The 15,096-nt window shown below is 38.2% G+C and overlaps 1 protein-coding gene across 1 annotated transcript in view; it reads left to right on the forward strand.

Moving 5' to 3' along the window:
* ADGRV1 (adhesion G protein-coupled receptor V1) overlaps positions 1-15,096 on the forward strand; it is a 521,379-nt gene that overhangs the window by 461,362 nt on the left and 44,921 nt on the right. The window lies entirely within an intron of this gene.

Genomic DNA, 15,096 nt, shown 5'->3' on the forward strand with positions numbered 1-15,096 from the left:
ATGTGACTCAAAGCATGTTTAAGTTTGGTTTTTAGGAGAAAAATTCTTTAGTGAGATCGTATCTTATAGCAGGGTGCCTAATCAAAGCATAATATTGATTTAGGAAGGGAAAAAAGACAAAGTAACGTAAAAGCTTGGAATCCACTTGATCTGAAGTGATATGTAGACATCTCTCTAAAGATGTAGTTTTAACCGAGCACATCCTACTGGCACAGTGTGCTAGTGCTGCCAGAACCAGGATGGAGATGGTAGCCCTGCTCCTGTAGGATCTGATGATTCAAGGAAGTAAACAAACAATTAGCTATAAGAGTATATGATGGCAAGTGCCATGTAAACATGTGTTATGAGAGCTGAGTGAAGGGCCTGTTTACTCCTGCCCGTGCTAGCATTTGAGCTGAGCCCCTAAAGTGAGCCACTCAGATCACAGGCCTTGTCTTGGTCACCTTTGAATCCCTGGGCCCTAGTGGAACTAACACCAAGGTCCACACTGACAGCCTACAGATGTATTTTATTTGGTAGATACACTTGGTACATAGAACAGTGTTTTAGGTTTTTCAATATTTGCTGGAAACTTTTAAAATTGAGAAATTTCACATAAAAACCTGAATTTCTGACTTTTCTTTACTGGCAGTACTTGCATGGCAGCAATTTTCAAGTCCTGAGTGGATGCTGCCCCCTTTAGGTGGGTCGTGTGACTTCATGACACCTGATAGACTTCATTCATTCATTTTACCTGCGTCTCAGTTTGTGACACCTTTAATGTGTATTAAATAAGTGATGAGTGTATAGTTAGAGATGGGTATTTCAGGCAGAGAAAACAGTGTTAGCTTGGGCCGCAAAAAGGAAATTTTTAGCTAAGGGTGTGGGGGAGGAAGAAAGGTTTTGCAGTTAGAAAGGTAGTGGTGGGAGAGGAGACAGAAGGGTAGGTTGGCTTCAATGACATGTTACCATGCTTGGGATGGGCTGTGCAACTTCAGCCTTTAGGCAATGGGAAGCCATCAAAGGCAGGGTTTTTGTTTGTTTTGTTCTGATTTGTTTTTTAAATTTTGTTGGTTTTTAAAGTTTTTAAATTTTGAATGGGAATGACATGTTCATACCTACTTTTTAGAAGGATAACTGGAAACATTTAGGAGGGTATTGAAAAGAAGAACAGCTCCAGAGAGGTAGGCTATTGTCATATCCCAGCCTATAATGTTCTGGCTGGAAATAGAGACTAGATGTTTGAGAGTTGTTTTAGAGATAAATATTAATGAAATTTGGTTAACCAATTAAATGTAGGACTGTAGAGTGCGAGAGAACAACGTCACTTAGAAATGCCAGGCTTGGGTGAACGGCTGGGTACCGACACCCATAGTCAACATGGAGATCACATCAAGAGCTGGGTTCTAGAGAATAAGCAGTGAAGTTGGTGAGATTTGGGAGACATTGGTAAAGCTACCAATGTTTTAGTAACTAGGTATAGGGAGAGGGCTAGTAAAAGAGACTGTTAATGAAAGAGAACCAGGATAGGGTGGTTTGGAGTTGCTCATAGAAAACAAAGCTTCAAAAGAAAATAGCACCTAACTCTCTCAAGTATAGCTGAGAAGTTTAATAGGATGAGAACTGAGGAGCAATGCGTCTCTGCAGTGGTTCTCCAACCGTAGTGTGCCTGAGAATCACGTGAAGGGCTTGTGAAAACACAGGTTGTTAGGCCCCACACTGAGTTTCTGAGCCAGTAGATCTAGGTGGGATCTGAGAATTTGCATTTCTAATAGGTTCTCAGGGGATGCGATCTAGGGACCACAGTTTGAGAACCATTGGTAGAGTAGGGCATGCTCCCAACTCCACCAGCCTGCTATCTAGTTGACTTCAGCTGAGTCATGGATACTTATTCAATTCTACTTTCTTGATTTGTGAAATGGGAATAAATACTATTTAGGATTATGGTGTGATTTAATTAATGGCATAACAAATATAAGCAATTACGCAGTACTTCACACACAAAGAACAGTTATTTTCATTATTCAAGAAATTTAATGAAGAATGCAAAGAGAGAGAAAAGTAATAGCTTAGGAAGGAAGGTTGGTTGGTTCAAAGGAGATTTTTTGCTTTTGTTTCCTTGTGAAAAGAACCAATAAAGAAGGAGAAACTGACAACTGGACATGGCAAGACCATGGACAGGGCAGGAGAACAGAAGAGACAGAGGGCTCATCTGAGGGAGGAGTAAAGATGTTTCTCTGAGGCAAGGGAAAGAAGGAAGTATGGATGGACAGGAAAAACTATTCTGGAGCTAAAAGTGTAGAATTTGCCTGTAATGCCCTCTCTTTTCTCTGAAAGTGAGGAACTAAGGACATTTGTTGAGAGGGATGGGTTGAAAGCTTGAGGTAAAAATAGTAAAAGGTATGGGACAGTTTCTAGGCAGAAAGTAAATAACTTAAACTATGGTGGGTTGGAAGATGATCAAGAAATGACTGCTTAGAGAGAAATTGATGGAATTCGACTGAGGTTGGACACCTGAAATCTGTAACTCAGCCAGTCAGCAGTAATTAAATACATTTAAACCTTAAGATTAAAATGGTAGCCAGTGTCACCTATCAAACCACATACAGGAAAAAGTTTATTGAGCTCTTACAGAGGTTTGTTAATAAAGGAGGACTGTTGAGCATTAAACTATATTTCAGGGGGGGATATAAAAGAAATTGTTATAGTCTCTTTCTTTGAGGAACTTAATACAAGCTAAGTATAAGTAAAAACTACAAATATTTCAAATTCATGTTTAATGAGCTTAATCCCATCTATGTGGCACTATTGAAGCAATGACTATTTGTATCACTGTTGCCTGGTATCAGGCACACTGACACATTCCTGATACCCGTCCTCAGTGAATCAGTCCTAAAAGGAATACCAATTAAGAAACACTTGGAAAATATGATTTCTCTAGGGTTTATTGGGGTTCATTTAATTTATAAACTGCCTCATGTCTTCAATTTGGGCATTTCCATGGAATATGGCTAAAGAACTTCCAAGTATGTTTCATGAAGACTTAATAGTTATTTCTTTCACTGGCCTTTGTATTCTTTTACTGGCTTTTGTCAACACCTGTGACTACAAAAGTATATTATGTATCTTATGCTTGGCTACTATATTTTGCTCAGAGATTACTGCATCACTTTTTATCCAGATTCTTGTTATGTCATAGGTGCTCTGAGATTGATGCATGAAAGGTATATTTCTATAATAGTCTGATTTTTTGATATTTATTATATGAACAATTTTAAAAAGTAAATCTTGATCACTTGAAATATTATCCGGAATTTCTTGATCGCTTTCTGAAGATTCAAAGTTGAGCTACCAAACTTCTAATACATTTGAGCATTTAAGAAAATGTATATGAATTACTTTATAAAGGATGATGGATGCAAATGCAAAAGTGAGGTTAAAAAAATCATTTTAAATATATCTACTGTTATTTTTATTGCTTAATAATCTTCCTTGAACTGTAAAGACGTTTCTTCCCAAGAACTGAACTTTTATTCAAATTTTTATTGGCTTATCCATATTATTTACATCTTGATTGTTTAAAAAAAATTAAACTGTTGAGTATCAAGAGGGAGCAGAACATAGAAAATGAAGGGGGGAAAATGCCCTTTAAGTTTATTTCCTGGGAATTTTTTTTTTAATTCAAGGAGCTGCTCACTAACATGTCAGCATGTTCATGATACCTGTGTTTCTGCCACTTCCCCAGGATGCACTTGATGTGAGGTGAACAGATCCTGATTTTTCATTGTGCTTTATTTCATGTCAAAAGAGTGACTCTGAGACTTCAAAAAAGAAAAAAGTAGTTTCATGTGTATGAGGTTAGCAATCTCAAATCCCAAAGGCCTCAGGGCTCTGTCTTTCTTTTTGCTGAATGGGCTTTCTGAGTGCACTGAGCATGGTGGCCACCACCAGTGAAGACTCACCTCCTACCAGCTTTCCAGCCCCAGCAGGGAAAGGGCTTATTCCTCAATAGGAAAATCCCAAGGAGGACTTCAATTACCCTTACCTCAGATCACAGACTATCCAGAAACCAGTCACATTGTTTCTGAACCAACTGGGCTCGCCTCCTGGTGAGTTAAATAAAACTCTACACCAGTGGAAGTTGTCTCACAAAGTAAAGTGTATTTGTAACAACTACGAGGCCATGAGGAATCATTTCCAAAGTCATGGTGTCCCAGAATAAAGGGAAGCTGGAACCTTTATGTCAGTTGGGGAATGAATATTCATAAGGGAGAGGCAGGTATTGGCTTGCACAGGCTCAGTTGGAGAACATGCTTCCACATAATGAGGCCTAAGCTCCTCCTGGAGAGATCTTTGCATTAAAAATAAGGCAAATGTCATGGGCCCAGAGGTCATGGGCATAGCTCTTGTGGTAAGGCTTGGTCAGTTTCAGGATGGTGAGTGGTTACCTCCCTTGAGTTTCTCGCTTGCTCAGTTTCAGAATGGTTGGTGGTTACATCTCCTTAACATACAAAAAGAAAAGAAACAACTTTGAAAAACAGCTGCTTCCAAACCCACCTTTGAGTTTCCCAAGGCACCTAGTCGGTGACAACATGGTGACAGGTACTCTGTCCAGTCCTGGGTCATGAGCAGACTCCAATGGTGGAAGGAGTGGAGTTGATCTCACAAAAACCACGTGGAATGGAATTCCCACCAGAAGAAAAGATTCTCTTACCGATAGAAGGGAATAACAGTGCTAGGCAGGCCAAAGTAACAGATGTCCCCTATACATATTTTCTAAATTTTCTTGGTCATTGATATAAGTTTGGGCAAGACCAAGGACAGCTATTGTCAAACCACTAGGAAACTTCATCATTGTGATGTCAGTTTATTATGAATATCCTTGGAATCCATCATATAACCACTGTAGAGTCCACAGAAATTCATAAGGAACTATGTTTAATATTTTTCTTAATTCCCTAATCCATGAATCCAAAAACGTTTATTTTTTAATAAATGAGTTGTTTGTCATTTCTAAGTAGATTTATGCTAATATTTATGATCACAACTTTCTTAAACTGTTTAGTTCTAGGTATATCCAAATTTGTGTAATAATTAATGGAGTTAATCACCAAGCCTGATACTCAGCTGGTAGCGATGGTAGAACCCTATCAGTTGTTAAAATATTGAAATAATTACTGTCTAAACCCCCTGTGTGTGTCCCAGGTTTCTAGCCATTTAGGCTGGAAGCATCCCCAGACCTCCAGCAGCTAAAAGGCTAATGCTTGACCAGACAAGGAGCCTCCAGGACCTACTCTAGTGCTAGATCTGCAGCCATTCTCATTGGTTGGTGCTTATGCCACACTCAAACGTTTTGCATATCACTCCCAGCTTAATTATGTTCTAAAATATTTTTCTGTGTTTAACCTGAGCCAGTCAGATACAGACTTGCATACAGTATTTATTTTAGGTTTTCTTCTAGGGCTCTTTCATATTTACTATGTCACAATTTCACTGACTGACAGTCCTCTTACATGCAGGGAATCTCGTGTAAGATAATGAGGGTAGCCAGCAGTAGCAGGCATGAGCTTCTCGGAGATGCTGGAAAATAAGTTTTTGGAGAAGATTCATATACACAGAAGAAACTTTCCAAAAGCTGAAATGCATTCTTCTTGGAATGCATAAGCTGGCAAGGGAGCAGAACTTCACATTGTATCGGGATATGACACTTCTCAGTAAATGACTTATGGGACCACATGCTTCAGAGTCCTGTTTGACCGTCTCCCAGTAACTGACTTCTACATGTTCCTTTATACAAGCATCTGGTCTCGAGATGTTCCCTGGCAGTTTTTGAATCTTTCCCTATTTCAGAGAAGGGAGTTACAACGTAGAATTTGTAGCTGAAAATATATAGCCTGTATTCAGATTTAAGATCAGCTGGTTAAAATCATTTTCATTTCTAGCCCCATATCTTAAATGGCTAAAGGGTTGGGAAGTAGTGACTCAAAGGTGAGAACAGGTTCTCCTTTTTTTTGTTGTTCTTTGCTGGCCATTAGAGTGCCTTGAACACATAAAGCACTTTTCTTATACAGAAAATAGTGTTTCTTTTTTTCCTCCTTCCTTCCCTCTCTTCCTTGCTTGTCATGTATCTCTTGTGGTTATATGTTGAATTTCAGCTTTAAAACTAAAACCATCTTTTATGAAGAGATTTTTCCCAAATGAAATCGAAAAGGTACAGAGTTCATTGCAAATGGAATAGAGAAGAAAATTAATAATCCTCCTTTAATTTTCTTCTGTGTGAATTCCCATTTAGGATTCAGAGGGGTGCAGTGCAGGTGTCTGCTTAGATACAGTACATATTTAGTCTTGGCTGCTTCCTTTTGAGGATAAACAGCTCTTGGGAAATACACATTGTTAAATAATCGGTTACAGAGGACTAATTGTTTCAAGGCACTCCCTTTGCGATTGCTTTTCCACAGCCAAGAGTAATAAGAAATGTCACTTTGTTTCCATTGGAGACTAGCGCATGAACTATTCATGAAGAGTGGAAAAGCAGTCTTCCCAGAAAACCCCGGAATAAACATGTACAAGCCAGGGGAGGTTGTGACTCCATCATTGATTTGTCCCAGAGCCATGTTAAGTTCAGGGGGAAAAAAATCACTACACTTGTTTTGTAGAATAAGATTCAGAAACTAATGAAAGCCTCATGTGCTCTTCAAAACATCCTAGAGTATTTCTATAACTTTACGAATAAATACACAGAAGCTAAGACAAGGAGGTGTATTTAAATTGTCTTGATTAGGTCCTGCCATTCTGTCCAATATTCAGTAGCATCTGGACTAATGAAATATCTCTGTGTTTTCATGCAATAAACTTCTGACTCCATTTGACAATGAATGACGGCGTCTAACATTACCTCTTTATCAGCCTATTGATTGTCCAGGCAGGGCTCTTCAGACAGACTGTGGGATTTTTACTTTTGTTTGTACTGGGTTCTCTAAATAAAAGTGTCAAGGTCTGATCTGCCAGTGAGTATCTTCCAAGAATATGGTTTTAGTAATGAAGACCTTGAATAGACTACCTTTTGACACCTGGTGCCATCCTTGCAAAACAGGTGCTTCCATTTCTCCTGCCCTAATCTTGTCTTAGTTTCTTACCCCATGGTTTTTCCATTTTGGACTTTTTTTCTGTGCCCTCTATAACCGTATTTTTTGCATTTTTAACTATGTAGCATGCCTTCGTGGGCTTTGTGGGCCTTCACTTTACCTATGAAAAGATCTAGCACCTTCTCATTTTTGAAATAGCAAGCCTACAAGAATTAGAGTAAACAGGATGCATACCTCCTCTTGTTAAAATAGTTTGGGGAGAACAAAGCAAACAGTTAACATTTGAGGCCACTTTTCACCTGGTCATTCAGATTCTTTGCCTTAGTGTTAATTTATAATTTTTTCCAAGGTCTAAAATTTTATTCTTATCTCTTATATTACTCAAATACTGGGGTGGAGAGAATACAGTTTTTTGTAAATACTTTTATAGGCATATTTTATGGTAACTCTAATGTTGAGCTGCCACCAAGCGACTGACTTCTCTGCTCTTTGGTTATCTACTTTCCAAATGGAGGTGCTGATTTTTGCCCTAAGTTTTGTCCTAAGTATCATGTAAAAATATAATTTGTAAACTACATAATGTTTTACAAATGTGAAGTATTAAAAATGAATAAATGGACAAAAAGAAATGTTTGTCTCTGGAGCTGTATAAAGACAAATGAGAGGCCAAAGAGAGATTTGTAAGCTTAGTCTTTAAATCCTCTCTTAAGCCACTGGTTCTCCCCCTGAATGATGTCATCCATTCATAGGTATTCCCTTCATGCAGATGCTGTAGCTCCCCTGCATCTACCATCACAGTGCTTGGTTTACCACATGATCTGTTGTAGTCACTCATCTGCTTTTAAATGTGTAGCAGATGCCTTCAGTTCAAGCAAGTAACTTAAGTGGGTGAAATAGATTTACTGTGAGACTATAGGGATTAGCGGGAACTGCAGAAAAACTGGAGAGAATAGACTCCTCCTAAAAGCATGCAAATGAAGAAAGCAAGCATTGTGTGGGCCAAAGAAAAGCTTCTGCAGGCAGATTCCCATAGCTGGCAGTCAGTGTGCAAACCCCTGGATAAAAATAAGTTCAAATTTCTTCCTCCAGAGTGGATTTAATTTTCTTTTGGAAGGCAAATGGAATGTGGGCAGATCACCTCAGTCCAGTAGAAACTGAGCTTCAGGCTTTGTGATGGTTAATCTGTTTATGGTTTTCCCCCTCTTGGGACAAACTAAAAGTTTGTTCAGGGGACCCAGGTAACTCAACTGAAAGCCAACTGTGCTATCTGGAACTCCTCCTCCGTGGCAGTCTCTGGACTCCGTGTTTTCCTTCCCCAGCACTAGGAGACTGCCGAATCCTCTGCTTAGCTTTGTTAGCCTCTGAGCAGCTGCTTTCTGCTTAGTCTCTTAGCCTTTCATCCCATGCACAGGCAGCTTCAGGAATAGCAAAAACCTTCCCAGTCCCCTTTTTCCTTGGAATCTTGCCCCTCAAGTCCTGGTTGCCTTAGTATTGAACCGTATTTTTTGGCTTCGCAGCCTAGTCAGACTGCTGCAAGTTCCCCGTTGCAACTTTCTGCTCAGCCTCTAGGCATCTCACTTGGAATTGGAAAATTCCCTAAAGAACAAAAAAAACGGCAATGAATATAGGGCTTCCTGCTCAATGGATTTTGCTTCTCTGCAGGATCTTCACCCCTCAACTACCAGCTGTTTTGATGCCTTTCATCTGCTATTTTGTTACTGTTTTTCTCGTTGCTTTGTTATTGTGTATGTGTGTCTGAAAGTATTTTCTACAGCTTGTAGAACTGTACTCAGTAAGGGTTAATCTGATATAAAGTCCATCAGAGCCAGAGGCAAAAGTCTCAATAAATTTATTTTAACAAATAGCTAATAAATTTTTAACATAAACTGAATGCACATTAATAAATGAAGATCTTTAGAGCCGCTGCAATTCCTCTGGTATCTAGTGGATACCCTTTAAGACATGCGCACTGTGCTGGTGCTCCTGGGAGCACTGACGAGGAAGTCTGTGCATGCAACTTCTTAAGGTCAGCTAATGAGGTGCACTTTATGTCTGGATATCATGCAAATATTGTGTATATATATTATATTTTATATATTTCTATATTATATGTACATAAAATAAGAACTGAGTAAGATCTTAGAATTTATAATCCATCAATTAAAGATTGAGATTCAGGGGGCCAGCCCGGTGGCGCAAGTGATTAAGTGCGCACGCTCTGCTGCGGCGGCCCGGATTTTGCAGGTTCAGATCCCGGGCGCACACCGACGCACCGCTTGGTAGGCTATGCTGTGGCGGCGTCCCATATAAAGTGGAGGAAGATGGGCACAGATGTTAGCCCAGGGCCGGTCTTCCTTAGCAAAAAATGAGGAGCATTGGCAGATGTTAGCACAGGGCTGATCTTCCTCACAAAAAAAAAAAGATTGAGATTCAGAAATGATATTCTGGTTATAAAATAACCGCATACCTATTTCACAAAACTGAAATAAACCAATAGGAAAAACAGACAATCAACACAGGAGAGCAACTAAAGGTGCATGTCCCAAAAGGTTACTACTCTAGGAAACAGATCTGCCTTCTCAGAATGTGGATTAAAAAATGCCAACTAAAATCCTACTGAAAAGAGTTTTTTTAAAAACTGAACTTTAAGAAAAATATTTTTAGATAGATGGATCCAGGAAGTTCTGTCTTCAACCTTCAGAATAAATCAGTTCCATCCATATCATTGTTTTCCTCTGCAAATATTTTAAATAACATTCTCTTTAGCTTGAGAAATAGTGTGAAATAGCGAATTGAAAGTACTTTGAAATACAAATACTACCCTACTAATTTTTAGCTTTGTGATCTTAGGCAAGTTATTTAAATTCTCTGAAATGAAGATAATACTACTTATTTTATAAGGCATCTGTGGAAATAAATTAAAAAAGTATTTTAAAATTTCAAGCACGTAATAATTGTATAGTAACATTAACTGCCTTTCTCCTGTCCCTAATGTGACACTATAATTGCAATTGCATATGCATTTAATTTAAGATTATTTTCATCAAACACAAACTCTGAGCTTCAGATCTTCATAGCATATCACTGAAATCAATTGCAGTCTTTCTCTAATTGCTGATTACTCAGTCTGTTCAGAACCCTGATGATGTCACATTGACTGAGCCACTATGTCAATGATCTAATTTGGCTACAAGACCCTAGTGTATAGATACTATGTAAGTGTGATGTACACATAAAATCTATTAGTTATATTTTGTCCTTTGTTCCATAACTAAGGTTTTGGAACATTTTGGGGGCAACACTGCAGACTCTGTCAGTCTTGGAAACTCTCATTAAAGTGGTGATATGATAGATTGTATGTATATTTTACCTTATTGTTTAAGCCAGTATCATAACACTGGAAATCTTATAGTCATTCATTCAAGGACATTAATCTATCTAGAATGTGTTCATGTATGTATACGTTAGGCTACACATCCCCATGTCTCTATGCTCAATATTTATTATAATAAAAGTCACAACAACTAATATTTATTAAGTGCTTGTTATGTGGAATTATACTTATTTCATTTAACCCTTGAACGACCCTGCAAGATAGGGACTATTATTCTTGCCATTTTATATATGAAGAAACAGAGGCTTAGAGAAGGTAAGTAATTAGGCAAGCTCACACACCCAGTAACTCATGAGCTGGGATTCTGTAAACTATGATCAGTTCCCCAACTAGGCTATGCAATGCTAGAAGACCATAGAACCTCTTATTGTTTACCTATTCCACAGTACCTTAGCAGAAGGCTTTGCTTATAGTAGCTATTCAATAATGCCTGTTGAATTAAAAATTTTGCTAAATTAAAATGCATAAAAAAGCAAAATGAATAAATAAGCATAATTACAATATGAATTATTGTTTGGTTGTCTTTCACTTGTAAAAATTAATGCATTTCAACAAATGTTCATCTGTTTTAACATTGATGTCCATTATAAAGTTGCATTCTCCCAAAGAACACTCTTTTTGGCTTAGCTGAAGATCTTTATTGAGGGAGCTTGTGGGCAGCAGTATCATGCAGCAGGCTCCAGATTAGATAGAGGATTCCACTATGAATATGCTCCCCACAAGCTATCTTATGTCCTTCATTTCCCTAGTTCTGTAATTTAGCCAGTCTTAATACAAGTGACCTTGAACATCAAGTCAACTTAACAAGTCAGGTGGTTCCTGTTGCTTGTTTAGGACATCTGTAAGCACTGAGAAAGCTGAAATAGAAATAAAAAACATGACTTCTGCCTTTAGGGGGAGTGAAGTTGGTCATGTCTCTATGGCTCCCTTTCATTCCCCTTGCTTTCCCTTCCCATTTCTCACTGCCCCCTCCACTCTCTAAAACCCACACTCTTAGCTGCTGCTCCGACTGAACTACCTTCCAACCATACCAATTGCCTAGTCTGTCTTTTTAAATATTATGCAGACTTTATTGGGTAGAAAAAAACTTACATATGAGACCCAATTAGAGACTAAGACAGGGCTAGAAGAGATCAAACATTGGATTGCATGGCCCAGGTTCTAAGCATCTAGGAGGATGCCTGTTAGAGGAGACCCAAAGGCCGTGTGCATTGAGCTACACAGGCCAGATGGGGTAGATTTCCCAAGCCTCTGGTAACACTCATCCATGCAGTCCACTGTTTTCTGAAATCCCTAACACACATTACTTTTCATTGAATATCAGCTGAGTTTAAACATGAGAGCAAATGCACAGTACAGTTAACATTCTTCTAGGAAAACACTAGACGTCTCCACCTTTATGTTTCTCCACTTAATTGGTCTTTGCAGTGTGAAGACAAGGACATAGTAAACTTAGCTCTAACTGGGGCTAGACAGGCCATCTGAAACGATGGAACTGCAAAAAAGAGAACCAGAAACTTTGAATTCACTGTGTTCAATCCAGGGAGCAATTGTCTCAAATGTGCCTGGGTCTCCTAAAAGGAAGTGAGGAAAATGGTGCTTGGGAAGTCACTGTCTCCCTTTGGTTTCTTTGCTTTCTCTCCTCTTCGAGTATATATGCAGCCTCTTGTTGGTTGATGTGGCTGCAGCCTTTTGTACTGAAGATTTGCTGTTTTATCACTGAATGTCCACCTCCATCTCCAGCACTAGCAAGAGTTAGAAAATCTCAAGTGGAATAGTGCAGAAGAACAGCTTGCTATAACCTGATTACTAGAACTGTATTAGGGACCTGACCATCTACTAAAAGGAAGTTTTTCAAAGGAATTTTTTTCTTTTTTCAATGAAAATTGATAGGCAAATTAAAATTGAATAAATTTACCCATGATTTTTCATCAAAAAGCCCTCGTATACTTTTCCTCTTCCAAGTCTGGCAGAATAACAGGTCATGGGGTAACCAGAGCTATTACAATGAGTTGGAGGGGGTGTAGTTTTACTAAATGGGTTTTATAACAGTTGTTAATGTTATCAAATTACAGATGATTTGCTTCTAAGTTATCATGAAGAATCACTATAAAAATAAACAGGAGGCTATACGGGGACGCCTCCCTTTTCACTGCTCATCCCAAGTATGAAAATTTAGTCAGGTGTTTTCGAGTCTGTGAGGAATCTGCTTCTTTGTTATTTACTGTATTAGTAACAAGTTTATTCATTATAATTTTCATATTATTAATAATCATGCACTTACATTTCTCAGGGACTTTTAGAAATGTTCATGCTTGAAACAAATTTAAGAAAAATAGTTATCCCTCTGGAGGCTTTTCAATATCATACTATATTCCTATGAGATACTTTTGAGAAATTCAACTTCCTATCATAGGCTTTTGCTCTTCTTTTGTTCAGAGAATTTCATTCATCATATTTTAAAGGTTTGCTTTCTTCTTCCTAAGAAGCCAATTAAGTAGCGATTACAGAAAAAAAATCTGCAAAAGTTTTTCGTATCTATTTGACTTTTGTCCATTTGCAAATTTGGTACTTCCAAACTCGTCTCAATATTTTAAGGAAACATCCAAGAAAATACTTTTTATTTCCAAATACATACTGGCCTAAGATAAAGTGTTTGGATGTCTCTTATCAGTGCCAATATGACTTCATGTGTGTACAGTCTTCAAAAAATGAAATAATATGCTACAAGTAAATGAACATTGACAAGTTCCTGTTGACTGTGGTAGTTGACTACAGGTTCTATACTAGAACCCCTTCTCAATTCTGTTCTTTACCCATGTGCTCCACTTCAAAATTAAATTATCCAAAAAATGTTAGAATTGCATAATACAGACATGATCCGCAAATGCAAGAGGTTTCTTGAAGAATGGGTGCCTCTGAAGCATTGCTGCAAATTTTCTGGCCTTGCTGTATTTATCGCCCAAATTTTTGTAGGTTTTAATAAGACGTAGTTATAAAATTCTCATTTTGTCCTCTTTTTCCGTGCTTCAGTATGTTGTTATTTACATATAAATAATAAAAGCCACAGTGTTTTGCAACTGGTAGGTTTCTCTTAGTACACTATAATTTAGTACTTTATTCTTTGGACAGAGTCCACAATGTTTGTTTTTTTATGCCTCTAAACCATATAAATCAAAAGTTTTATTAGGAAAAGTAGAGTCAGAGAATCGGAAAGGTCATCTCTACCAAAACAAAACCACATTTCGCTAGTCCTTGATACTTCATTTCATCATGTGCTCTTCTGTCTCAGGCATGGAATGCACATTTTTAATGCAAAAGTAAATAGAAACCAAATACAAAATCTGCTTGAAATATGGCTCTTTTTGAATCACCAAATGGGTTCATTAATCAGTATGAATTAGCAAAATCATATAATCCCTGATCTTGGTGCTCACTAACACTGTTTCTGTCTCCTGCCTCCCTTTACCCACCTGAGGGAAAGAAGCTAGTTCTGTCACCCTGTAGTTATGGCTGTGCTCATCCCTCTGCCTGCCACTGTGAATCTTCCAAGAATCCTCTCTGGCTGCCACTACTACCCCTCACATCTATAGGATTCATTCCACCCCTGTTCCTTCTATTACACATTCTTCTTCGTCTGAAAACCTCACCCTTCTCCTTCTCTACATCCAGAATTCTGACAGGTCCTGCACTTCTCTCTGTTGGTAGCCACTCTTCTTATAATTCCCTTCTTCCATTTAAGCAGTCACTAGCCCCTGCCTAAACTTTGTTTTCTGCTCCTCTGGATTATTATCTCCCATGACATAAATTGCCTTTTTTTTGCTCCTTTCCCTACAACAATTTGGTAATTTTTGGACACCAAAGTATTTTTCTCATTCTATCAGATTCTTACTGACTTGGTGATCTTGAATCAACTACTTCATCTTGTGGATGAAGGAACCAAGGCTAGAGACGTTGGCTTGCTAAGTCACTAACTTTTCTTTCTAAAATTTCTACTTTTCCTATTTCTTTTCATTTGGGGCCAAAACAGTCTTTGAAGAACATGATTATAAAGAGAAATCAATTACAAGTTTATTACTATACAGCCCAGCTATAAACAGATGTGTATGGACTTGCCTGTGAAATGGGTTGTGCTTATGGGTCCTGATGACCCAAGAACAAAGCTTTGCACTAAGAATTAGGAAGCACAGATAACACTAGCCAACTGAGTGACTTTGACCAAGTCATGAGGCTGGAATTTCTTCATCTGTAAAATGAATGGAGTCAGAGAATATCTTGCCTAACTCTGGAACTTTATGATTCTATTCCAAAACTTTATAAAAATGAGTAATGCTCTGTGTGAGGAACCAAAAAAGTTTTGAAGACATTGCTTTTGCCATTTATTGTTTTTATGACTTTTGCAAGTACATGTGTTCTCTGCTGTTTCAAATTGGAAAACCAATACCTGAGAGAGTGAGATGAGCTCTAGGGTAACAGGCCATGAAGGGCTTAGGCTGGGAACTAAACCTGGATTTCCAGAAAACAGCCACTGTTCCCATTTGATGTCCCAGTGGTCTTCTGGGATATCACTCTTCTTCATTCATAGGTGCTCTCTATGCTTCTTTTTGCTCAATCTCAGATACCTTATAAGTCTCCCGG

This window comes from Diceros bicornis, chromosome 1, assembly GCF_020826845.1.
Source record: "Diceros bicornis minor isolate mBicDic1 chromosome 1, mDicBic1.mat.cur, whole genome shotgun sequence".
NCBI lineage: Eukaryota > Metazoa > Chordata > Mammalia > Perissodactyla > Rhinocerotidae > Diceros > Diceros bicornis.